The 26850-nt window shown below is 40.1% G+C and overlaps 1 pseudogene across 1 annotated transcript; it reads left to right on the top strand.

Moving 5' to 3' along the window:
* Positions 1-17026: 17026 nt before the first annotated feature.
* Positions 17027-17858, top strand: LOC311091840 (annotated as a pseudogene). The gene is made up of 2 exons: positions 17027-17396; positions 17716-17858. The product of its transcript is annotated as an uncharacterized misc_RNA (transcript).
* Positions 17859-26850: the final 8992 nt, after the last annotated feature.

Genomic DNA, 26850 nt, shown 5'->3' with positions numbered 1-26850 from the left:
CCGCTAATCTGGAATTGGAGAGACAAACCAAGTTAAAGAAAGCAGCGACTCCAAAGTCTCTCAGACTAAGTGAAGTTCAAGCAGTAGAACACGTCTGTGGCACTGAGCGACACATGAGCAGCGAGACTCACGACCAGAGGAAAGAGACATTGATGAAAGACATCACTGGTAAAGAAAAGAAGAAACAGGTACAAAGCAAAGAGACTGACAACGACACTACCAAAGCGATTGAAGATCTCAGAGCAAACGTCATGGAAATGACCAAAGTGTTCAGAGAGACAATGGAAGCTACCAGATCACAGTTTCAGCCACCAGTGACTCCACTACGAACTGAAAGGAGGCCCAAAGGCTGCCGTTCATGCCAGGAGGCCCAAAGAGGTGAAGAGTGCAGGCACTGTTATCGCTGCGGACAAGATGGACATCTGTCACGGGGCTGTCGACAACGGAGGCCGGCATCGGGAAACGGGAGGGGACTGCTGAACTGGACCCCACAGTAGTCCATTCTGTCCTCGGGTCCCAAGCGAGCTCAGAAGTGCTACAGACATCTAGACCTGTTCTCAGCAAACAAGGCAGTAAAGAAAATAACACCCAACCTATTATTTGTACAGATAAAATCACTCCTGTTGATGAGTCACTGTCACTTACCACACCTGGACTTTTGAACATTATTGGGAAAAGGTGCCTGATCCACTGCTTGCTGAATGATGTCGCAGTTGAAGCCTTATGGGACACAGGAGCCCAAGCCAGTATTATCAACGCGGACTGGAGAAAACGACACTTACCACATACCACTGTCAGACCGATTGAGGAGCTCCTAGGGCCAGGAACACTGACTGGATTGGCTGCCAATCAAACAGAGATCCCTTTTGATGGCTGGGTGGAAGTGAGCTTTTGATTGAGTGATGATACAGGCACAGAAGGTACCCTGCAAGTACCCATGCTCGTGGCAAGTGATTCTAGCGTGGCAGAAAACCCTATCATCGGTTACAATATCATTGAGGAGATAATTGGCAGGTGGGAGGAACTGGGACCACAATCCAGTACTGTTGGTCGGGTAAGCAAAGCTTTCTCGATATCAATAAATAAGGCAAGATCAGTGCTAAGACTGTTGAAGACTGTAAATTCAAATGTGACTGTTGGAACAGTGCGAGTGGGTAGACAAAAGATCAGACTTAACGCAGAGCAAATCACCACTGTCTATGCGCAAGCACACATTGGGGGGCGATTTCCAGAACAAAGCCTGTTATTTTCTCCAAGTGAACCATCACCACTACCTGAGGGTTTGGTAATGCAAGAAGGCGTAGTCAAAGTCGGTACAGAAAAGATAGCTAAAGTCCCAATTGCCATCGCTAATACAGCCAAACACCCAGTCATACTTACGCCACGACTCATACTAGGCCACCTGGAAGTGATAAAAACAACTTACCCAGTAACAACAGACTCTTTGATAGAACAGCCAACATCTACGGTGCAGACATGCGGGGTGAGTGTTACAGCGCATCAAACAAAGAAACCAAGTCATTGGGATCCCCCAATAAAACTTGAACACTTAACAGAGTCACAGCAACAGATTGTACGACAACTGTTAAAGGAAGAGTGCAATGCTTTTGCTTTTGATGACAATGATGTTGGTTACATCCCCTCACTTAACATGCATATCACACTCCACGACAAAACACCTGTGCAAAAGACTTATATCTCTGTGCCCAAGCCACTTCTACAGGAGGTGAAGGAGTACCTTCAAGATCTGCTGAACCGAGGATGGATAAGTAAGTCAAGATCCCCTTACTCCTCCCCAGTGGTATGTGTGAGGAAAAAGGACGGAAGCTTGAGACTTTGCTGCGATTATCGTGAGTTAAATCGTAAGTCTGTACCGGACAGGCACCCCATTCCCAGGATCCAGGATATGTTGGACTCCCTGAGCGGCAGTTCTTGGTTTTCGGTCTTGGACCAAGGGAAGGCCTATCACCAAGGATTCCTTGATGCAGAGAGCCGACCCCTTACAGCCTTTATAACACCCTGGGGACTATTTCAGTGGAACAGGATTCCATTTGGCCTTAGCTCAGCTCCAGCCGAGTTCCAGAGGAACATGGAAGCTTGTCTGGAGGATCTGCGAGATGTTATCTGTCAGCCTTACCTGGATGATAACCTGGTTCATAGTACCTCTTTCGATGATCATGTGAACCATGTTCGCACTGTCCTCCAGAGATACCAGAAACATGGAGTCAAACTCAGCCCACGCAAGTGTGAACTGTTTCAAACGAAAGTGCGTTTCTTGGGCCGCATGGTGTCTGAGGATGGATATTCCATGGACCCAGCTGAAATAGCCCCAGTACAGGCCTTGAAGCTCAGAAAACCAGCTACAGTAGGAGACCTGAGGAAAATTATGGGATTCCTTTCCTATTACAGAACATACATACCCAATTTCTCTCGCCTGGCAAGATCTCTCTATCAGCTGATAGTCATACCACCACAAAGTACATCACCTGCCGAGCCTAAGAGAAAGGAAAAAAGAGTCAGTACCAGGTCAAAAGGGCAGGCATCCGCCAGCACACCTATAACTTGGACACAGACACATCAAGATGCATTGAACACACTGATTGACCACTTAACAGAGCCACAAATTCTTGCTTATCCTGACCTGACTCTACCGTTTGTCCTCCATTGTGATGCGTCACAGGATGGTCTGGGGGCAGTCCTTTATCAAAAACAGAAAGGAAAGATGTCAGTGATTGCATATGGGTCAAGGACACTCACACCACCTGAGAAAAACTACCACATGCATTCAGGAAAACTAGAATTCCTTGCTCTCAAGTGGGCCATTTGTGAACGCTTTAGGGATTATTTGTTCCATGCTCCACATTTCGAAGTGTACACAGACAATAATCCCTTAACGTACATTTTGACAACAGCCAAACTCAATGCAACAGGGCATCGTTGGGTCGCAGAGCTGGCCGATTTTAATTTCACCATCAAATATCGTCCAGGAAGATGCAATGCAGATGCAGATGGCTTGTCGAGGATGCCTCTGGACATTGAGCAATACATGAAACTCTGCACAGAGGAGATCAATCAAGATGTCATAAGTGCTACAGTGCAGGGTGTGATTTTACTATTCAAGGATGCTCCTCTGTGGACAAGTGGAATTGATTTAAAAGCTGTACACCTTGTGGAAGACGAAATCTCACTGCCCACTAATCTGTGTCTTTCGCAGGAGCAGATCAAACAATCTCAAGAGAGGGACCCTGTTATCAGCCGTGTCCTGGAGTACAAAAAGAATAACAGTCGTCCATTTGGCAGAACTCTAAAAAAAGAACCTCATGATGCCAGACTCCTGCTGAAACAGTGGACAAGACTGCACTTGGGCGATGACGGTGTCCTGTACAGAAAAGCAGGAAAGAGAAACCAACTGATCCTACCAAAAGAACATCATCAAACGGTTTACAAAGAGTTGCATCAGGAGATGGGGCATCTTGGGACGGAGAGAACTCTAAGTTTAATACGTGAGAGATTCTATTGGCCCCATATGCAAAGAGAGGTGGAGCACTTTGTGACACGTGTCTGTGAGTGTCTGAAAAGAAAAAAACCTCACAGGGTTACTAAAGCCCCATTGATTACCATTCAAACTACATACCCTTTCCAGCTTGTGTCCATTGATTTTCTTCACCTTGAGAAGTGCAAAAATGGTTACGAGTACATACTTGTAGTGATGGACCATTTCACACGTTTTGCCCAGGCTTACGCCACAAGAAATAAGTCTGCAAAAACTGTGGTACAGCATATCTTCTGTGATTTTGCCCTTAAGTTTGGCTTTCCTGAGAAAATCCATCATGATATGGGAAGAGAATTTGAGAATCATCTGATGGATCAGTTGCAGAAGGTTTGTGGTGTGCGTGGGTCCCACACAACCCCATATCTCCCAATGGGCAACGGGCAGGTTGAAAGGTTCAACAGGACGCTCTTGTCCATGCTCAGGACACTGAGTGATGCTAAAAAGGCTGACTGGAAGAACTCGCTGTCCAAAGTGATCCATGCATACAACTGCACCCGCAGTGAAGCGACTGGGTTCTCTCCATATTACCTGCTGTTTGGGCGTTCACCCCGGCTCCCCATCGATCTCATGTTTAACCTGCAGGCGAATGAGAAGCAGCCGAGTTATGCAGATTATGTGGCAAACTGGCAAACACGAATGCAGGAGGCCTATCAAATTGCGTCAAAGACTGCCGAGAAAGAGGCCTTGCGGGGAAAAAAATACTATGACAAGAAAGTCCATGGTGTTGAACTTTGGCCTGGCAACAGAGTCTTACTCAGGAACTTAAGTGAAAGAGGAGGGCCAGGTAAACTGCGCTCACACTGGGAAGATTGTGTGTATACAGTAATGAGTAGGAAAAGTCCTGATGGTCCAGTGTACGAGATCAGACCAGAGAAAGGAGGACAGAGTCGAGTGGTACACCGGAACCTCCTGTTGCCCTGTGACAGTTTACCTGTGGAAAAGCCAGACTCAAGAGAATGCCAAACACAGAAACGAAAGCACACAGCAAAGAGCGGGAAGACACCAGAACAACAAACCAACCCAGACTCAGACAGTGATGATGACGAAGGGTATGAACTCTGCTGTAAATTTCGTCCCAGTTCTAAACAAAATGGAACACCCATCACGCTGAATCCTGAGGCAGAACCATTCGAACCAGCAATAATAAATGATGACTTACCCGCATACCTACCTGATTCTGGAGGAGAAGAGAATCCAGACGTCACCGGGGCTGAAGAGGAGAATGTTCCACAGGAGGATAGTGTTTCTGAGGAGGAGGATCAAGATTCTGTGAGTGAACCGGAAGTGCCACAACCATCAACTTACTCAAAAAGACAGAGACATCAGCCAAAGATTTTGACTTATAATGAACTGGGAGAACCGACAGTGGTACGGAGGAATCTAGTTCTGAAGGAGATCGACTTCCAGACTGCCTGTGGTCAGACTCAGAACCTGTGGAGGCCATGGACTTTAATAAACGACAGGATGGTAAACTAAAGGCAATCGAATATCACAGCAGGATAAAGGATAGAAGAGGAAAACAGAAAGATGTTACATACCTGATACCTGTAAAGTAAACAGAAAAAAGAAAGAGGTAACAAGACTAAGTGAATAAGTGGCCGATAATTATGGAGTCTGGTTACATGGTAAGATTCATCTAATTAAGATGTAACTGTTTACATATACTAACATTGCTGTTAGAAATAATCAGATTAATGGAAAAGTGCAATAGTCAGAACATGTAGCAGTAGTGAGTGACCCCTTGTTCTTTCTAGAAACAAGCCATGGCAAACAGGGGATGACTGATTTTATGCACAGAGTTAATATAAACTGAAAACCTACCTTGTTTTTTTGTTTTACAGCCATGAACAGGTCAGCCTGGGAATATCTTTCTAAAGTTGTGGTAAAATGTCAAGGAACATTTTATTTTATTTTTTTTAGTGGGGGAGGGTGTAGTCATATAGATTCAAGTGGTTATATAAAGTCATTTTTTTATTTTTTATTATTATACTTAAATAGTCATATAAATTCAAATACTCTTATGTATTGTTATTCATATGTGTTATTGTTATTATGTATAGTTGGTTACCATTTATTAAGTAAAGATGTCTGTTAATATCACTTAAATCTGCGATACGGGCGGGTGACGTTAGGGAGCAGTGGTGAGCTTCAGGGAGTTTCACTATTGATAAAGAAGTCGTCACACTGCCAGCCATATCAACAGATTGTTCATTTTATTGTTGTCTTTGTTGATTTTGCAGGTAAGATGAGTGATGGGACATCGCAACTGTTTTATAATGTTTAAATGTGAAGTTGATTTGTTTGTTTGATGCATTTGTGTGGTTAATCGGTAAAAATAACCGCATCGACGCACCCGCGGCTGGAATTCCGTGCGAGTGATCGCCGCGGCTGGAATGCGGCCTACTCGGTCGCGCGGTAGATCGCGATCTCAGAATGATTATCAATTTAATGCACACAATGTTGTCTTTACAGATAGTTAAGCAACATTTGATCTGTAATTAGTTTGTGTCATGACATTCAGTCATTGTGGGTATTATGTGACTATTATGATGCTATTGAGAGAGTTTGTAGTCATTCAGAGTTATATGGCCTAATGCTATTTAAAGAACAGAGCTTACAATCACATATGGTTAAATATAGGTACTTTAAGTGCTTGTATACAGTTTAAATGTGAACTGAGCATTAGTATCTGATTACTGAACGTTAATATCAGATAGTGAAATGCAAATGTTCTTATTTCCTGACATACTGTATATCTGAGAAATGTATATCAGAGTAATGTGTATAATGTGAGTTTATTGAACAGAGTTTCACTATTGATAAAGAAGAAGTCACACTGCCAGCCATATCAGCAGATTGTTCATTTTATTGTTGTCTTTGTTGATTTTGCAGATTTTGCAGATACAGTGTGACAGAAATAAACACTATATGTGCCACCAGAAAACACTGCCTCTTCTGTGTGTGCAACATAAGAAAATATCTAAAGAATTGAAAATCCCCATTTTGACCATCAGGGCAATAATTAAGAAGTTCCAATCAACTAAAGATGTTACGAATCTGCCAGGAAGAGGACGTGTATCTACATTGTCTTAATGCACGGTGAGGAGGAAAGTTTGAGTGGCCAAAGACTCTCCAAGGATCACAGATGGAGAATTGTAGAGATTACTTGAGTCTTGGGGGTCAGAAAGCCTAAAAAATATATCAAACAACCCCTACATCACCACATGTTGTTTGGGAGGGTTTCAAGAAAAAGGTCCTATCTTATTCAGATACATGGTATTATGGATTCTAGCAAATACCAACAGATAAAAAATCAAAACCTGACTGCCTCTGCTAGAAATCTTATAATGGGCCATGGTTGGATCTTCCACCAGGACAACGGTCTAAAACAAACATCAAAATCAACACAAAAATGGGTAACTGAGCACAAAATGAAGCTTCTGCCATGACCGTCCCAGTCCCCTAAACTGAACCCTATAGAAAATGAGTGGGGTGAACTGAAGAGAAGAAGCACCAACATGAACTTGTGAATCTGAAGGATCTGGAGAGATTCTGTGTGGAGGAATGGTTTCTGATCTCTTGTCAGTTGTTCTCCAGACTCATCAGGCATTATAGAAAAAATCTCAGAGCTGTTTTCTTGGCAAAGGGAGATTGAAAAAAGTATTTAATAAAAGGGTGCCAATATTTGTGGCCAACGTGTTTTGGAGAAAAACATTTATTTCATAATGTGATTTCCCCCGCACTTTCAGTTCTTTTACTTCAATAAAAGGTTCGATATTTGCAATTTTTTTTAATGAAAGATCAAAAGGATAAACAATGCTGATTTCTTTTTTACAGCCATTTTTGATCATATTTACCAGGGGTGCCATTAATTCTGAACACAACTGTATAACCATATGCAATCTGTCAACACTGCAATGGCTCCCTATTAAACATTGTATACATTTTAAAATCTTGCTAATTATTTACAAAGCACTAAATGGTTTAGCTCCCCAGTACTTGAACGAGCTCTTAAAGGCCCACTGAAGTGCCTTGGAACGTGCAGCTTGTATGATGAGTTGACGTAATATCCACTGAAACAGGAAGCTAAGGCGGGACATATTGAATGGCTACTCCCCCTCACAGACTGCAAAGTCGTACTTGACAGTCCCATGGAAGCAAATCCAAGCGCTGATGATATGTTAGATTCAAGAGAGCATTTGATTGGACAGAAGATGTGATGAGAAGCTGAAGTCTGTGGTGATGTCATAAAAATCTGTGATCCATTTTAGCGGAAGTGAGAGACTGTACGTTTTGAATGCTTATATCACCTAAATGCGAATTGTGTCATTGTTTTGGAACACACCCGCTTATTCATAGCCTGAAGGCTAACATATTCATACTAAAAGCTAAAAAAACGTACGTTTTGATTTCAGGGGGCCTTTAACGCATTATAGTCCTTCACGTTGATTGTAATCTCAAAATTCTGGACAATTGATAATACCTAGAATATCAAAATCAACTGCAGGCAGTAGATCTTTTTCCTATTTAGCATTTAAACTTTTGGAACAGTCTTCCTAGCATTGTTCGGGAAGCAGATAGAGACAGAGACACTGTCAACCAGAGATTCTGTCAACTAGACTCCCTTGGCAAAAAGGCCTCCCTGTAAAGGCCTCATCAACACGACAGCTAGTGGCACAGATCCTCAACAAACCCATCTCCATACCGGCATGATTAATCTGATCTTCAACTAAATAGAAGTGGATAAATATCTTGAATGTTCTGATCCCAATCTGACTTCTGACCTGTAATGCAGCCCAAATCATAATCATGCACTATTCGTTTGTTGGCCAGAGGAGAACCGGCCCCCTGACTGAGCCTGGCTTCTCCCAATGTTTTTTTCTCCATTCTGTCACCTGATAAAGTTTGGGTTCCTTGACACTGTCATCTCTGGCTTGCTTAGTTGGACACACTTAAAATTCAATAATATTATTGATCTGCCTGCATTAACACCATTGTATGAGAACTGAACTGAGCTGGATGATGACATCACTGTTTTCTCCAGAGATGCTGTATAGATTTAAATTAATAAATTAATAACTTTTTACAACAGAAATGAATCAACACTGAACTTACTTAAGCTGGACAATGACACTATATTCTTCTAGAGCTGCTGTACAGCCAAAACAAATGTTGTGTTATCACTGTAAAGCTGCTTTGAAACAATCTGTATAGTAAAAAGCATTATATAAATAAAGGTGACTTGACAACATAAAATTAATAAATAAAACAAATTAATTTACTTAACTATTAAGTATAACTATTAATTAAGTAAACTAAGTTGCATGTACAAAACTGTACAGTAGATGTAGAGATAAAAAAATCTGGTTGAAGTTTATGTAGAAAAGGTACATCACCATCTTGCTTCGACCAATGTGATTTGAATGCATCTAACATTGTAATTACAACATGAACCCTATGAGGACCTGAATGCACCATAAGCATTTGGAAATAATAGCAAAAAGTATCAAATATCACATTTCTGTTTCATATTTAGTTTCAGGAATTTCTAATAAAAATCGGAAAAGAGTGAAATTTTCCATTTGGAGATTTCTGTCCTTGCCAGAGTAGGCTACATTTGAAAAGAAATTACATGAAACTGCTTTAATCATGAATCTGTGGCAGTAGACTCCCATGAAAAACCAAAGAACATTCAATATAATTGTTACAAACTGTTCTGAGACATGAATGTTGAGGATTTATTGAACAGGGTAATCCAAAGACGTAATTCAAAGTACAGGCAAGGTCAAACACAGGCAGGCAGTCCATACAAACAAACACAACAAGGCAGGGAACACGGGCAAAAAAGTAATTCACGGAACAGGCGAGAAATCCCAAAAACCAAGAGACATGAAACCAGGGAGAATGCTCAGAATTGCAGTGTAACACTAAACAAGACTTCGCAGGGAATGACAGAAAGAACCAGGTTTAAATAGGGTGAGCAAACAAGAAGATGAGACACAGGTGAAAACAATGAGTGCTAACGAGTCCAGGCAGAGAATTATGGGAGATGTAGTTTGTGAGGGAATGACAATAATCTGTTGTGGAGTGCCCTCTGGTGGCTCTCAAGGGCACTCCAGCTGGTGACCGTTACAATTCGCTAGTTGCACGTAGCCGCCATTTTGGATTTCGGATCAGCGAGGGTATGCTAAGACACTTCCGGTTTCGCATTACGCCCGGTGCAGGGAGCCGGAGAAAGACGAAATTTATCTTTTATAGTTGTTTATAGAATCAATTATCACTTAAAATACTACTAAGATCCATATTACTATCACACGAGCCAATGGCAATTAAATGCACGGACGCATAGTCAGATTAATGAATGAAATACAACTGTTCACGAACAGAAGATTGTATTTGACTCATGCTGCATACATATACGCAATGACAATTATGCCTAGGCCTACTGTAAATATAGAGTTACAACTACGACTAGAGTTGTTTACATAAAATGCACCGTGAACATTCACATGTTTGCCCTGTTGACGTTCGAACTTGAGTGTGTGGGCCAGTACTTCCAGTGAAAACTATGGTGATCTGACAGCGAGAGCGAGAGACGCAGCGACCGAGTTCCATTACCACAGAGATATTTTTTTCACAAGGAGTGTTTTTAGGATTCAAGAGAGGTGACTTGCCTTTCAGAGGACAGCCTCAGCACTTAATCGTTGTGTGCCGGTGTCGTGCCGAAAAGTGATGGTCCGCCGAAAATTTATTGCGCCCATCTTTACGTCTACAGCTGGATCAAACAGACATAACGTGCAAATAACCATCAGTTTATGTCCGTGGTAATAGCAAAGGTATGTCTGTGTGATACTTTAACGTTTCTTTTAACATACTAATAACAATTGTGGCCAAATAAGTGTGTGCAGTTTATAGCTTAATCAGGTATGACATTTACATGATTATAGGAAATAATAGAAGCCTGTTGTTGCCGATGGAATACGTGTTTGTATTTGGAAAACGGACTGTATCCTATAACATGACTTACTGCGGAGCTATATATAAAATAAAGACATGATCTCTTTTGCAATTATCCTTATGACTCTGCATTATTTTACCTGTTGTGTACCAACCAATCCAGCCCTTTTTACCTGTTAAAATACCTTTAAATGTCGAAAACAACCCATAAAATGCAGTATTCTACTTACAACAAAATGATTGAAGCCTCTACTTATTGCAAAAAATAATGCAATCAATTTTCGGCAGACCATCACTTTTCGGCACGACACCGGTACCATTTCGTCACGTTACAACAGAGAAGTCAGCTTTCATGCAGTCCCCGTTGACACCGCGGGACGGGCCGAGTGGATACAGAAGATCCGGAGGGATGACTTCAACCCGATCAAATTTTTAAATGCATATCATTTTCAGTGTATTTCACCTGTGCGTTTATATGCTTTCTATTACTGCATTTATTTTGTGCAAGTGAGATGAGTAAAGATCTGTTCCATAAATAATAATAATAATCTGTCTGGTGTTTATAAGCAGCATGTATTGTGTAAAATATACACAAACTTACCTATATTAAATTGTTTGTGGTACCTACCGCAAAAAATGAAAATGTAAAATATGTGATGATAATATTGATCGAGCAATTGATGTAAGAAAGTAAAAATATATGCGCAGAATTGAGAAAATAGTATTTATGGAGATAAATTGTAGCCGATCACAGGGCAAACATGTGAATGTTCACGGTGCATTTTATGCAAACAACTCTAGTCGTAGTTGTAACTCTATATTTACAGTAGGCATAATTGTCATTGCGTATGTGTATGCAGCATGAGTCAAATACAATCTTCTGTTCGTGAACAGTTGTATGTCATTCATTAATCTGACTATGCGTCCGTGCATTTAATTGCCATTGGCTCGTGTGATAGTAATATGGATCTTAGTAGTATTTTAAGTGATAATTGATTCTATAAACAACTATAAAAGATAAATTTCGTCTTTCTCCGGCTCCCTGCACCGGGCGTAATGCGAAACCGGAAGTGTCTTAGCATACCCTCGCTGATCCGAAATCCAAAATGGCGGCTACGTGCAACTAGCAAATAATATACACACTCCTCTGTAGTAATATATGCTTAATTGGTGACTTCTTTATAACGAGCAAATGAAAATTGATGTCACTTCACAATCAACCAGAACAGCAAATGACATACATATTTATGTAATTTGTGTAAAAATAATAATAATAATAAAAAATTATTACAACTGTTCAAAAGCTGATTCATATGTTAGTGTAGGTGTGGGGTTTATAAATAGCATTATTGTCACATTTTGAGTTTGAGTTGTTTTTGTTCTGTTTTTCCTGTTCTGTTCATTCTGTGTTTCTAGGTTAGCTTTCCAGTTTGTTAATTAGTTCAGTTCTCCTCCGTTCCCTACCTGTTTGTCACTATGGTTTCTGATTGATTTGAGAATTCTGTCCAGGTGTGTCGTGGTAATCAACTCATCAGCTCCTTTGTTTGCCCTCATGTATTTAAGTCCTCAGTTTCAGTCGGTTCCCTGTCTTGCACTGTTGTTTGATGGCAGTGAGTTTTTGGTTGTGCTTCCTCCGAGTTATTCTTCTGTTTATTGTTTTGATTCCTGAATTAAAGATTTAGTTTGAGGATCTCCTTTGTCGTGCGCTCCATTACATCCACCGACCATGACCTAATACAAGACACATACTTCAGATGGATTTAACAGTACTGCCAATGCAAATGGTCACAGTGTCTCCAAATCCAAGGACTGCATCATTGCCTATACAAATGGTCACAATTTTTCCAGTGAGTGAAATTCCTGAGTCCGTTCCTGAGTGTGAATTTCCCAAGTCTGTTCCAGTGAGAGAAAATACAGAGTCTGTTCCAGTGAGAAAAATTCCCCTTCCAATCATTGTCAGTGCAAATGGTCACAATGCTTCCAGTGAGTGAAATTCCCAAGTTCGTTCCAGTTAGAGAAGTTCCTGAGTCTGTTCCAGTGTATGAAATTCCCGAGTCCGTTCCAGTGAGAAAAATTCCTGAGTCCGTTGAAGTGAGAGAAATTCCCCAGTCTGTTCCAGTGAGGGAAATTCCAGAGTGTGTCGTTTTGACACACACAAATCCAGTAGCGGCTCCTGGCCACAAATTTAGGTAGGGCAGATTCTAGAGCTAGTTTATGATAAACATTTTGTAAGCTGATCGCTGAACACTTCAGACACACTTTTGGCAGAATTCTAATGCCATTGCGTTAATCAGCCTGAGGGTGGCGCTCTAATGATGATTGACATAGCCTACTTTAAGGCAATTCTAGATGGCATTCTAAGCGTTTGTCGGGTGTACTAATGTATTAATTGCGTCCGAATGTTGTTTTAGAATGTTGCAAGTTAAGAATTCTAGTGAGGAAAACAAAGTCATGTCAAAGGGTTTATACTTTCATTAACTTGATACGCTACTCCACATAGGAAGAACAGCCATGCCATCTAGTTACTGACCTGATGAAGACACATAGCTGAGGTGGACTGATATGTCTTGAGCGAGGATTACTTAACGTCACGTGTGAATAAGGCAGCCAGAAATCTCCCCCAATGCCTCTCTATGAGAGCGCACTGCAGTTCCATTTTTCACCACAGATTTACATTGGAGATTTGTGGGGCGTTGTAGAGCCAGGGAGGGCTCCAAGACCAGCTGCCCCGCTTAGTAGCATAAATACATGTTTACCGAATCCATGCGCTACATTTTAATATATCCTGCTGACTTTACAACTTAAAATAGTCTGCAAAAAATATTTTATTGCAGAATGTAACATTTATAAGTTATTATTAATTCAGTGCATATAGAGGTCTATGTTTGGATGAATATTTTGGTGGGGTATTAGCTGCACAAATCCACACCAACCCCAGTTGTTATATACTATTGTAATTTTTCCCAAAAATTCTGTCATCACTTACTTGCCCTCATGCCATTCTAAACCCGTGTGCCTTTCTTTTATGAAACACAAAAGAATACATTTTGAAGTATGTACTGTTTGTTGTTTAACATGCCATTACAAAGTAAAACAAGTAAAACAAAGATAATTAGAGTGTTTTATAAGAAAATGCTATTTCACATTTATTTAAATGTTTTAATTGCCATTTATTTGTAATTATGTGTGAAATTTACTAGCAATAGCAGAGTCAAAATTGTTTCAAAGTAAATTTTCTACACTTTTCAGTGTACAGTGGATGAAGCACACTTCACTATCATTTGACCACATTATTTATAATTTTATGGTCCTTTTATATAAATTTTTTTTAACTTGAAAACCCTCTTCCTTATTTAATATAATTGCATGAAAAATGTATCAGCATGAACATGGAGGTGCTCTTTCTGGACCACTTAGAATCCGAAAACAAAGGCAAAAGTGATGAATAAAAATCCGATTCCTTGAATTCAGGGTCCAGTCACATGTAAGGATGCTCTTGAAATATTTTATTTCTACTATCAATTTATGATGACTTAATTTTCATGTGTGGGTGAACTTCATGTGTGGGTGAACTTTTAAACCTTCAGAACAGGTCAAGACAAAGGTCTCAAGCAGGTACCAGTTAACGTGGGATGGGTGGTTGTGTTTGCATATCTCTACACCTTTAGATGTAAAGGACAACAGACAGTGGAAATGATATAATGAACCTCATCTTCTCCCTCTCCTCCCATCATCTCACTCTTTACTCCTCCACCCTGCTACTCTCCATCCATCCCTTCTCCTGTCCCCTCATTCTGTCTCCCCCAACCTCCTGCTATATGTGTCTCTCCACACCTCTGTTTTTAACCCTGCTCTCTCTCTCTCTCTCTCTCTCTCTCTCTCTCTCTCTCAGCCAAATGTCCCCAGACACCCATTAGCTCTTGTTAACCCTGTCACATTGACAGCAGGAATTAAATGTTTCCAGATATGCGTCGTCACGTGTGCCTGGGTCCTGAATGCATGAGATCATCCGTTTTCTTCATCAGACCTTCAGTGCCACATTTGCCTTTGTTTTCTGATCTAAATGGTCCAGGGCACCTCTGTGTCAGTCTGTTCTCATGGGGGGGGGGGGGGTATCCTGTTGTTTGAACATATTTATTGTTGGGTTTAGCTGAATGCAAATACTGTAACACAATTATAACAGAGAGGCAGATTTCCACCGTTACACAGATATTATTTGACTTCAAATCAAACTCAAATCAAACTTTGCTGTTTACTAATAGCTAAATTTATTACACCGAAGACATTTTAACAAATGCCACAGTTTTGCTTGAATGCTTCATGTTCATAAATTACTGTATTTTGAATGTTAATCTTTAGATCATAGCAAATGCTTAATTATCATTCCAAACACAGGCTGTTAAGTGATCTAATTACAGCAACCATAACCACTCTGTGGATAATTCGCTTTAAAGTCTTTATTTGTAGTAAGGTTCTCTGTTCTGCCAATAAAAAATTGTGTGAAGAGTAAAGACCAAAACTATAGTCTTGTTACTTTTGATTATGTCTTTGTTACTGTTAAATACATGCAGTGCTGTGAAAAAAATCATGCTTGTTCATTGTTTGTTCTGAAACAAAGCATGTTTGATCACTCTCCGAAGCAAATTCCTTACCCCGCAGTCAACACAGGACCTTGAATGAACTGTTACGGTAATCTTGGAATCTCTTGATAAGAATGAAAGAGATTATTGTTTGTGCTTTACTGCGTTTTTTCTGTTTACTCGGCTGTTCAGTGAGTCTCACGTTTTTGCGTGTGGTTTTGCTGTGGAATGATAAAATGGAGGGTTTGTTTTGGTCAGAACCTAAGCCATCCTCTCCTGATCCATTAAAACTGAGCAATGACATTTCACTGGAACATGAATACACGGACTCTGATGCAATTGTGCAGAGAAAAATGAAATGGTTGTTTCTTCTTTGTAATTTTTCTCTTCTATTCTTTCTCCTTGTCTGTTTTTGTCTACTCTTAGCATTCCACATATTTTTTCTCTCACACAATTTTCTCATTTTTCTGTCCATTTCATCCTGCTCTGCTGTTGCCTTTTTTCAAATTTTTATGGTTAATTTGGACAGAGAGCATCTTTTAATATTGTGTGAATACACAACGTGCTCTGTGTGTTTGAAATGAAAGCATGTGTTTGGTGGAGATATTACATGTTATAATCAGCTATTTATGACCTTGTTACTTACAGCATTGTAAAGTTGTGCTGTGACACGTGTTTGGGTAATGACTGTAATATGGTCATAAATCGAAATAAGAGAGAGAGAGAGAGAGAGAGAGAGAGAGAGAGAGAGAGAGAGAGAGAGAGAGAGAGAGAGTGTGTGTGTGTTCAGGCATAGACGTGCTCCGTATGTCAGGTGACAATAATTCTTTGTCACCGCAATGAGTTTACCAGAAGCAACTGAATCAGTATCATTATCTATATATGGAGCCAGTATACATGTAGACACTCAGTTTCACGTGAGTGAGCATGTGTGTATGAGGAAAATGATAAAAATCGATATAGGATCATAAAGTGGTGTGAGAGTAAATGATTCATCCTTTGTTTTTTTATGTGCATGTGCATATTATGCACATGAATGTGATTGTTTAAAGAGGGTGCAAGTGTAAGTTAAATGATCCCATTGTCAGGAGTGTGAGACGGTGAGACCGCTGCCCTATCAACCTGTGTAAGTGTGTGTGTGCACGCGTGTCATTAGCTGTATACACGCGTTGCCACAGTCTTCAATTAGGACAGCGAGATAAAAATGCCATTAGCATGTGAAAGACAAGCTCTCTTCTCTACAGAGATGGAAAACACACTCCCTTCTCAAGCCGGAAAGAAAAAAAACTGCTGTAATTCAACCTTTGTCATCTCTATTTTGATATGAAATAAATCTCCACACTGAGGCCAACAGTTTACAATTTACACACTAAAATTAAAAATTAAATATAACACACAGTTAGTGACACCCGGGGCCTATACCATGAAGCCGGTTTAGGTGGCTAGCCAGCTATGTTTCAGTTTAGTTTCCGCCAACCCTGGGTTTTAGGTACTATGAAATGGCTTTAATCGGTGTTCGTTGCCATGGTATCTTATGCTGCACGGCTAACCTGCTCTGGGGCAGGTTCTGGATTCAAGATCTCAGACTGAAGTTTGACCAATCAGCTGCAGAGCAAAGAAACATATAGTAACTTATTCACCTTTTCTTCCAAATCCTGTGACATCTCAGCGCAAATTGTTAGACGAGTACTTCGTAAAGAAAGAGTTTTTAGCATGACAAAATCCCCTTGCCTTTCCTGATAGTTATTTGTATGAAAGATACAGATTTTCTGCGGAAGCAGTGTCTTATCTTTGCAAACTTCTTGAGCCGCACATAAAGAATTTAACACGTCGAATTCATGCACTTACTGTACCGCAAATATTGCGTTGCGTTTTTTTTTTTTTGCAAGTGGTACATTCTTGCACGGTGGGTGACGCACAGAAGCTGGGGGAAAACACGGTTTGTCAAACCATTCGCAAGGTCGCTCTGCAGGAGTACATGAATAGTTTCATTAATAGTGTTCCCCGGACATTTATCGACCATGTCCATAAAAGAGGGCTTTTATAAAATTGCCGGTAAGATATATTGATAGGGTGACATCACATGAAGACTTTTTATTTTATTTTATTTTTTTAAGCAAATTTCACAAATGTACTATACAATACATGTTAAGAATTATTTTAAATATTTTTTATTATTATTCTGTTAATCTTATGATAGGATTCCCTAGAGTCATTGCAACATGCAGTCTATTGCTCAAATCTCCACTGCTCTAGGGGAACATGAGGCAGATTATGTTAATAGGAAGTCCTATCACAGCCTTAATGTTCAGGTAGAGATGATGTGAATATGTGAGATGATTATTTTCTGTGAGATGAATCTTTAAATTAATAGTAACATTTACAGATATAACAATGATCTACTAAACATTTCATCTGCAGACGACTTGTGGTGGTCATGAACGTATGATCACAAGTTTGTATGCCAAATGGCCTGGCTCCAGTGCTTGACTCACGAATTTTCCGTGAGTCTTTGTTGTGTCAGCGCTTTGAGGAAAGCAAGTTAAATTTGGTACAGTACAAAACACTGTTAATTTGAACTGAGATAGAAAAACCTACACAATAACCCCCTATCATGACCCTCAGACAGGGCCACAGCACCGCTTCAATGGCCCTCAGTAAAACCAGAGTGAAGATAGAGATGACCTTTGGCATCCTAAAGGCACGTTTCAACTGTGTTCGGCGCTTCAGAGTCACCAGAGCGGACCACCCAGCTGGTGCAGATGTAGATGCAATCACCATACAATATTACACTTAATAAAAGCACATTGAAACTGCAGATAGGTCTCAAACTGTTTTATTGGTTTTGTGGGATGGGAGGGAGAAAGAGCAAGAGAAAGTTGCATTAATAAATATTCATACTAAAGTGTTACTTGGTCAAATAAGTTCACATACTGAGATCAGTTTTATCCAGCTGTTTGATCTCCAAATTTATTTATTTTTTTTATTTTTTTTGGAGCCTCCTCAGCTCACAGTCCAGCTCCTTTAGTGAACAGTCTAGTTCAAGTCTCCTTTAGTGAGCAGTCTAGTTCAAGACTCCTTTAGTGTGCAGTCTAGTTCAAGACTCCTTTAGTGTGCAGTCTAGTTCAAGACTCCTTTAGTGTGCAGTCTAGTTCAAGACTCCTTTAGTGTGCAGTCTAGTTCAAGACTCCTTTAGTGTGCAGTCTAGTTCAAGACTCCTTTAGTGTGCAGTCTAGTTCAAGACTCCTTTAGTGTGCAGTCTAGTTCAAGACTCCTTTAGTGTGCAGTCAAGTTCAAGTCTCCTTTAGTGTGCAGTCTAGTTCAAGACTCCTTTTGTACAGGGCCCTGACTGAGTCTGTTTCCACCTGAAACATAATTCCACCACAAACATGATCATTACAAGTTTTCTGGAGGCTCAGAAAAAGTTCCTTGACTTCCTACAAACACAGGACTGACTGTAATTTATGTCAAGGGTTTTAAATCCTTACCTTGTTCACATTTCTTCTGAAGCCCATTGAGGTAGAGGCCTCAGTTTCTGGGGCAGGTTGTGAAAAATCCTACAATAAAAGAGATGTGTAAGGGCCAGTCCCTTTTTTATGCCACACATTTAAATGTTTGCCATAATAAAAAGCCCAGTGCATTCGCATCAGCAACTGTCTGAGAACACACAGACAGAGTGCCTTCATTTCCTCCACCCTAATAAATAAAAATAGGCCAATGTAAAGCATAACTGTTGTAAAGCAGGTTATGTTTCTGGTGTTCTGTCTGCTGCATACTGACCTCTGTGTGGGAGACTGTGTGCATGTGTGCTGGCTTCAACAGGGACACTGTGTTTCCCTCTACTGCAGAACATACAGTCAGCCATATTTAAAACTTAAAAACGTATTAATGTATTGCAAACGTACCCAGTGTTACATGCTTTGTGATGTCAAGTCACGAGGCTCCACCTGAGAGCGGCATAGAGGAGCCAACACCAGGGTCTGATTGTACAGCACCTGTAATCACATCCATAATCGTCCGTCCCTTATTGCCTACTCAGAGCCAACTCCTCCGCCAGTGTATTCTGGTTTTCTGAATTTAACTCTTTATTTCTGTTTGCTGCAAACAAGTGTTTGTGATAAAATGTTCACAAAAGTAATAAAAGGTTGTGGTAAATACTCACCACTTTGAATTATATTTTTATATTTTGTCTTTATCTGCTGCCAAGAACATTTGGAGTTGGGGTTGCATCTAAAAATCAATGAATATTAATCTTTCTTAGTACATACATGCGCATTTTTATATATTATAAAAATAGGCTATAGGCTATATTACACGTATAGGCTACACATACATAATTTTACATAAATATAGAACGTATTTGTTTAACTTACACATTAACAATCAGCAATCTTTCTCCAACAGTCTTCTCTTGCTTTGGCAGCAGAGACCGTATTGTTTCGAGCTTGAAATACATATTTAAATTCATCGTAATTCTGAATGATTATCTCTTGTTCCTCCACTGAAAAATATATCGCTCTCACTCTACCCGCGATTGGTTGTTCAGTGCCGACGTCACTCTTTTATGTGCACGCGCGCGTGGAGTAATCATAGCTTGAGGATCAAAGCCTGAGTTGACAGAGAAAGTTGATGAGCTGCATCATGGTACCAATAAAGCCTGATTGCATCGGTTTGGTTTTGTCAACTCAAAACTAATCCTGTAACCCCGAGTTTGTTCAGCTACCTTCATGGTACAGGCCCCTGACACTCAAGAGGCAAAACCTCAGCCCAGATCTGCACAATTATAAGCACAGCCTTACACTTTTTGCAAAACACTACACAGTGTTTGGCAAAACACTAAACATACAGAAATCACTTTTTTGCCATTTCAAGGCACTGCTTTCCAAAATACCACATGAACCAATTGATCAAACACTGCCGTCAAGTGTGCAGACACTTAGGCTTAATTATACTTAATTATAAACTTAATCAGGTGTAAGCACTATAAAAAGGCAACAGGTGAGTTAACCTGTTTTCAACAAAAATGGAAGCCAACATTACAGTATGAGTAAGAGGAAGAGGAAGAGGAAGAGAAAGAGGAAGAGGGAGAAACATAATTGGCCACAGAGCTATTTTGAATGTCCCAGGCCATTGTAAAGGTAACATCACAATGTGCGCAGCAGTCATGCAGAATGGGGTCCGGCATGCCAACTTATCCTTACATCACGTCCCACATACTCACATTTTTAGACAGACACAACATTGTCACAGCAAAAGACCAAATGGATGCAGAGCAAAAGAGATACAGTATATATTGTCACCTGGGACAATGCATCTTTCCATCAATCTGCTCTGGTCCAAAACTGGTTTCATGAGCTTCCACAATTTTCACTCTAATACCTCCCACCTTCTTCCCCTTCCTTAACCCCACTGAGGATTTGTTTTTGGCATGGCGGTGGAAGGTTTATGATCTCTAGACCTATGTCAGGATATCCCTCATTCAAGCCATGGAGGAAGCCTGTGACTTAATTGACGCAGGGTCTGTCCAAGGATGGATTCACCATTCAAGAAGATTCTTCCCTCGCTGTCTTGCGAGAGGACATTGCCTGTGATGTGGATGAAGTGTTATGGCCAGATCCAACTAGGCGAAAAGAAAATCCTTAGGTGTTTTATTTATTTCGTTTTTAGTTTTTCTGATTTGCTAAAACACTAAACCCCATTTTCTGAATCAAATTCCCAAGAGCCTAAACCAATTTGTCAAATAAATCACTTTTTCTGTAAAACCTTAAACACGTTCAGGCAGTTAAGGCACTATTTGCAAATCTCATGCACTCTTTTTTGCAAAACTCTAAGCACATTCTCACTGACTAAAACACATATCGCACTGTGAACCACTTGTGTTGCAAAATGCTTTCAACATCCTCTTCCTCACAGGCAGACAAAAGTTAAACAACTAAAACACTGTTGTCATCGTTTACACACAAAGACTCAAAATTGTTCACACTTGTTTCTAATGATGTGATCAAACCAACTGTACAAAATAAGCCAGCTACGAGTGCACATGGTGACACAGGTTCACTGAATGTTGATACGAACAATAGATGGTAAGACAAGGAGTAAGGAGAGGAGTTAAGAGTTAAGATGGACACGGAGTAAGGTGAATAAATTGTACACTGCAAGTAAAGTATTATACTGAATATAACTAAATGTCTGTATATTCAGCACTTGCATAATGTACAATTACAGAAGTCCAACTGCAAATGCCAAAAAGGTTTAAAAAAAACCTAAACTAAATGAAAAGCATGTTACAGTACACTCAAAAGAGTTGTGCAACTACAAAATCAAAGTCAGCGAGAGATTAATTCTGCCTCGGCATCACGTCTTTGTGTTGGGTCCAGCCTGAGGACTTTGTCCACATCACAGGCAATGATGTCTCTTGCCAGGCAAAGGTAAAAACCCTCTAGTGACCCGGGTCCAGCCTTGACAACACTGCCAGCCTTGACAGCCTTGCTCTTTCTTGTCTTCAGCCTTTTCATACTGTAAGTTGCGATTACTATACTTTTTTTTTTTACGTTATTGAAAAATTAGTTTACTGAGTTATAAAATACTACTTTTGTTTGTGTGTGTGTGTACAGGTTTATATTACTTTGTGGAGACCAAAACCTGAAAACCTGAGATCGCCTATATTGTGGGGACCAGTCAGCGGTCCTCACGAGGGAAAGGCATTAATAAACATACTAAATTATGTTGTTTTTTTTTAAATGTAAAAATGCTGAAAGTTTTTAGGTTTTCAGAAAGTGGGCAATGGTTTCAAGAAATTCGTTTTAGCAATTCAGAAAAACTGTAATTTATGCTTTTGTTTTGTATCCACAAATGTTTTTGTTAATTTCTTATATTGTATTTAGAATATATTCAGATTTTCAGTGCAAAATGCAACCTTTGAAAATCCATGGATTTATTGAATGGTTTTACACTGTAGAGAGAAATAAATAATTTCATCAATGTGCAGTACTGGTCTTGTTTTGTTTGGTCAACATAGTCATTTAAGAATTTAGACCCTGGTATTTTTTTTTTTACGTGAGATGTAATTCATTCTCTTAATCACTATCCTTCAACTACAAGCATGTGACAAGCTTAAAAAAAGAATGTTTTTAAAGATAATAATCAAGCTGCATGTTGAGGAGCAGGTTTTTGGTGTATCCTGTTTCTTTTTTAGATACGTGTGTGTGTGTGTGTGTGTGTGTGTGTGTGTGTGTGTGTGTGTGTGTGTGTGTGTTTATATTACTTTGTGGGGACCAAATGTCCCCACAAGCGTAGTAAAACCTGAGATCACCTACATGGGGACCAGCCAGCAGTCCCAACAAGGGAAAGGCATTAATAAACAATTGTTTTTTGTTTGTTTTTTGTTTTGAAAATGTAAAAATGCAGATAGTTTTCTGTGGTAGGGAGGTTTAGGGGTAGAATTATACATAAAACACACACACACACACATATATATATATATATATATATATATATATATATATATATACATATGTATATGTATGGAAAAAAATCATTATGCCTATGGAAAGTCCCCACAAATGATGTTGTGGGGAAAAATGTGTATATGAAAAAAAAAAAAGTATTTGTAGGCCTAAATATGTCTGACACTGCAGTCATGTACATCTGTGTGTGAATCCTTCAGTGGACAATTCTGCTTTTACTGTAATAATTGGCTGATGGACAGAAAACAGACATAAAGTTTTTACAGAAAACCGCAACCATGAGGTGGAACACATGAATCCAGTAGCCACAATTTCTACACATACAGTCTATAATAACTTTAAGACACAATAACAGTGCACACTACAGAAACAGGCAGTAAAAGCAAAAAAAAAAAAAAAAAAAAAAAATTCCTATAGACACTGAATGAGAAAATATGCTTATCTTATAATATTATACTGTATCTCTTACAAGAAACGAAAACCCTGACCAGAGATGTTTGGGGGAAATGTCAATACACAGTCCTGTCTTGTAAGCACAGTAATAATATGACCACAATAGGACCACAGCTCCATTGTCTCTCTGTGTGTGTTGTCCTATGTTGTAGGGACAAAATGCACTGGACTAGAGGGGGAGGGAAGTGTGTGTGTGGGTGTGGGTGTGTGTGTGTGTGTGTGTGTGTGTGTGTGTGTGTGTGTGTGTGTGTGTGTGTGTGTGTGTGTGTGTGTGTGTGGTTTAAATTACTTTGTGGGGGCCAAATGTACTAGAAAGGGTAACAAAAACAAAAATATTTTTGGAGGAAACTGTTGTCTGGCTCTAGTTAATCCAGTGCTACACAGCTTCAATGACAGGACAGAACTGACTCACTCAAGCAAGTATATGCACAGTACAATACATAAATGTTTTAATTATATGCTGTTTTCAAAGAACAGGCACACAATTCTCATAGAGAGAAAGGTTACAAAAGATTGTTGATGGTTGATGATGTGTGACATAATTTTGGGATGCTAAGTGAAAAGTTAATTATGCTAAAGCCAAGACTGTGGAGAAATTGTCTCAATAGTATTTTCATACATTTGTTTTGGTTAGTATCGTGATACGATTGTAGGAGGCTGGTATGCTTTCTGATGAACTATAATAGGCCTGTGGGAGTGAAGCCAGGGCAACGGGTGACTCATCATCCCAGTCTGAGTCACTCACACCTGGAGACTGTTTTGTTTTGTTTTTTTGCTTCTTACAACCTGTCAAACAAAAAAACAAAAACATTTATTGAGATGTAGCAGAAACTGCATGCTTATCTTCTCATTTAGTATACACATAGGAGTGTGCATGTTTATTTGTTGAAATGTACCTGCTCCTTCAAACTTGAAAAAAGATAATATGCCTTTGACAAGTCATTCTGCCTGTGATAAAAGATCATAACAGAAAGAAAAATGGAACGTCATGTGTCAACATTCTGTTGGATCAAACTATGGAATGTTGCTACTCCTGTGATCGGCACGTAAACTGCAGATAAATGCTGCAGCTCAGAATGACCAATAGCTACATGTTTTATTCTATTTGCATAGTAATATTTGCACAGTGTGTGTACTACATCAAAGATGATCTTATAGAACAATCCATGGTTCAACAACATTGTTCTTGTTTAAGAGTGTTACAGCTCAACTACATAGTATATGTTGAAGCAGAATTTGCCCTTTTCTACACTGATCTCTTAGGCCTACCTGTGGTCTAATGTGTGTAACTGCTCAAAAAAACACACAAAAAAACAGAGTGTCTATTTAAATCCAGCATGCTCATGCTGTGAAGATAAAGATCAGTTTGCCTCAGTGTTCCTGTGAGCGTTGCACAGTTCTCTTCCCTGCTTCTTAAAAGATGTAAAGTTTTCACACCTACAGATATTTTCAGTATGAGTATGTATGATGTGTTCTCTCATAGCCTCTGTGTTTCTGTCAGGCATTTATGATGTGTTATGATGTGTGACCTCAAAATTCGAGGTAAACACACAACACCACCATCTGCATGCTCGGCCAGCAACAACGGCCGCCGAATGCAGCGGATCCCGCTCAATAACCCTCACGCTCCTTTTCAAGGCTCGAGATCATCCAGGCAGGAGACAGAAATCCCTACTCAATTTATTTTCCTTTTGTTTCTGTTCATCTTAATTCTCACAAAGGATCAGAGTCCAGCATGAGGCTGCCTCCACTTACTGGTCAGAAAGACACTTCAGCAAGAACACATATTTTTCTTTTCCTCCTATTTCCAACTCTTTTCCACCTGCAACCTATACTAGTCAAGAAGCATCAGCGAGGATGCCTCTAGCTCAGCCCTCCATGTCTATAGACCTTATGCGCCAGAGAAACGAGGGCGCCGCCATCTTTAGAATATTGTCTTTGAACTTCTGTTTTTGCATTCGCTCTGTATATTTCTATGGCATTGCTGTCTAGGAGTAATTTGCTTTTGAAGTGGATTTAATTAATGTAAAGTTAACGAAAGTTATCATGAGGATTGCAATGTTTAAAGCAGATGTCTTAACAAATGTCAGTAGACGGGGAAGATTTTAAAACGAGCCATTCATTCATAAATACTCAAGATCACTGTGAAAATACAGACCGGAAGTCAAAAGACAACAAGCGCAGCGCTGAAAAGGGGTGGGGCTACATAAGGTCTATAGCCCCAGCTCGCTGGCCATCTCATACCCTCACATCAGCGGAACTTCTTCCACCAACTCCTCACGCAGTAGCCCAGGAACCTCCACCAGTATCTTCACAGCCCTCTAATCCTAGCAGGTGCTGATGTCAATCTACCATCTCTCCTTACATCAGTTTCTACCAACGAATCCCATCGCTCTTTCAAATGCGGTCCCGGCCTTGACCATGCACCTTAAAGACTTCATCCCCACTACCAAATGAGTACTCACCTTTTCGGAATTCTGCATAGCTTTTAATAGATTAACAGAATTCATATGTGCCGTCTTTCCCACAAGACTCAAAGAGCTAAACGAATATCTCTCCATTATTGCCCAGCTCAGCCTCTCTTTTGGTGGTAGTCATTTCTACATGTGCCAACTTTTTTCTGCAAAATGTGCCGCTCACATCACCCATTGGAATCAGTGCCCATATCGGAGGGCTCTTGATCTCAAATTTTACAACAACGTTTTCTTGGGCTGTCGAAGTCTCTCCTGAGCCATGCGCAGATTGATCACTCACACAACTTCGTCTTGTCCCCAAATAATTCTGGATTCCACAACCCTCCCGGAACCACAAGCACCCCAGTCTACATCATACATCCCCCAAATACTTAGACTTTTTAAGTGCATTTTTAAGTATTTTTCTGAAAAGTACATAAAGTATATTGCTGAAAAATACATAAAAAGTAGACTGAAAGTATACTTTCTTCTTTTTAGTTTAAAAGAAGTATACCAAAAGACACCAGAGTAAAATTTTTACTTTTAAACCTTTTTGTCATCCTAACAACATACAGAACACTGTGTAATGGAGTGCAGCAGAGCAGTGCAATAATTTAAAATATTTTAAAATGGGGGGGGGGCTTGTCATTTCTAATTACAGACTTGTCCCTGGTTGTTACGGCTCTTTGAATGTGCTACTTGGCGTGAGTTGTGTGTGTTATGTTAATGGGAAGCACGAGACGTGACACAGGGAGTAGCATATCATGACCAACTTTACTTCCTGTCTGTTCTGTACTTCCTTTTTACAGAACACCTCCCCTGTTAAGTTAAGAAGCCTCCCTTTTAACTCTATGCAAAAAGCAATATACTCTAATAATTCAACACATTATCTTTCCGCTTATTTCAGAACTTTTCCTTTAACCTCTTTTTGTTTCCTTTTCTACAAGTCCATCCTCTTAGGTGGATGTGACACTCTTCCTGAACGAGTCACATAAGAACGTCCCTCAGTTTGTTCTGCAACAGTTTGTTCTACAACAGGCATGGGCTGCCCGTTACTCTCAGTCTCAGTATCTGATGCTTGCACTTGTTCTGACTGATGGATCGGGCGGAGATGAGCCCGATTTCTCCTAATCATTCCATCCTCTGTCAATCACATAAGACTCGGGGCTGACGACTGAGACACCACAGATCCCTGCATTTTCTCCAATGGCAACCACACATTTTGTCCAGGCTGCAAAACTTGGAGGGGCCGGGCCCTGTGACGTGGGGAACTCTCTCATTCCCAGCCAGCACACCATGGAGTCAACTCCGTGACCTTGGATATAACTCCCATGGCTTCCATGCGTTGCAGTTCAACTTTTACTTTGTCTCGCAGAGGGGGTGGAACT

This window comes from Abramis brama (genome assembly GCF_963993115.1).
Source record: "Abramis brama genome assembly, chromosome: 11".
In the NCBI taxonomy this organism is placed as follows: Eukaryota; Metazoa; Chordata; class Actinopteri; order Cypriniformes; family Leuciscidae; genus Abramis; species Abramis brama.
Note: the sequence above shows the minus strand (reverse complement) of the source record. Positions and strands in the feature narration are given on the sequence as shown.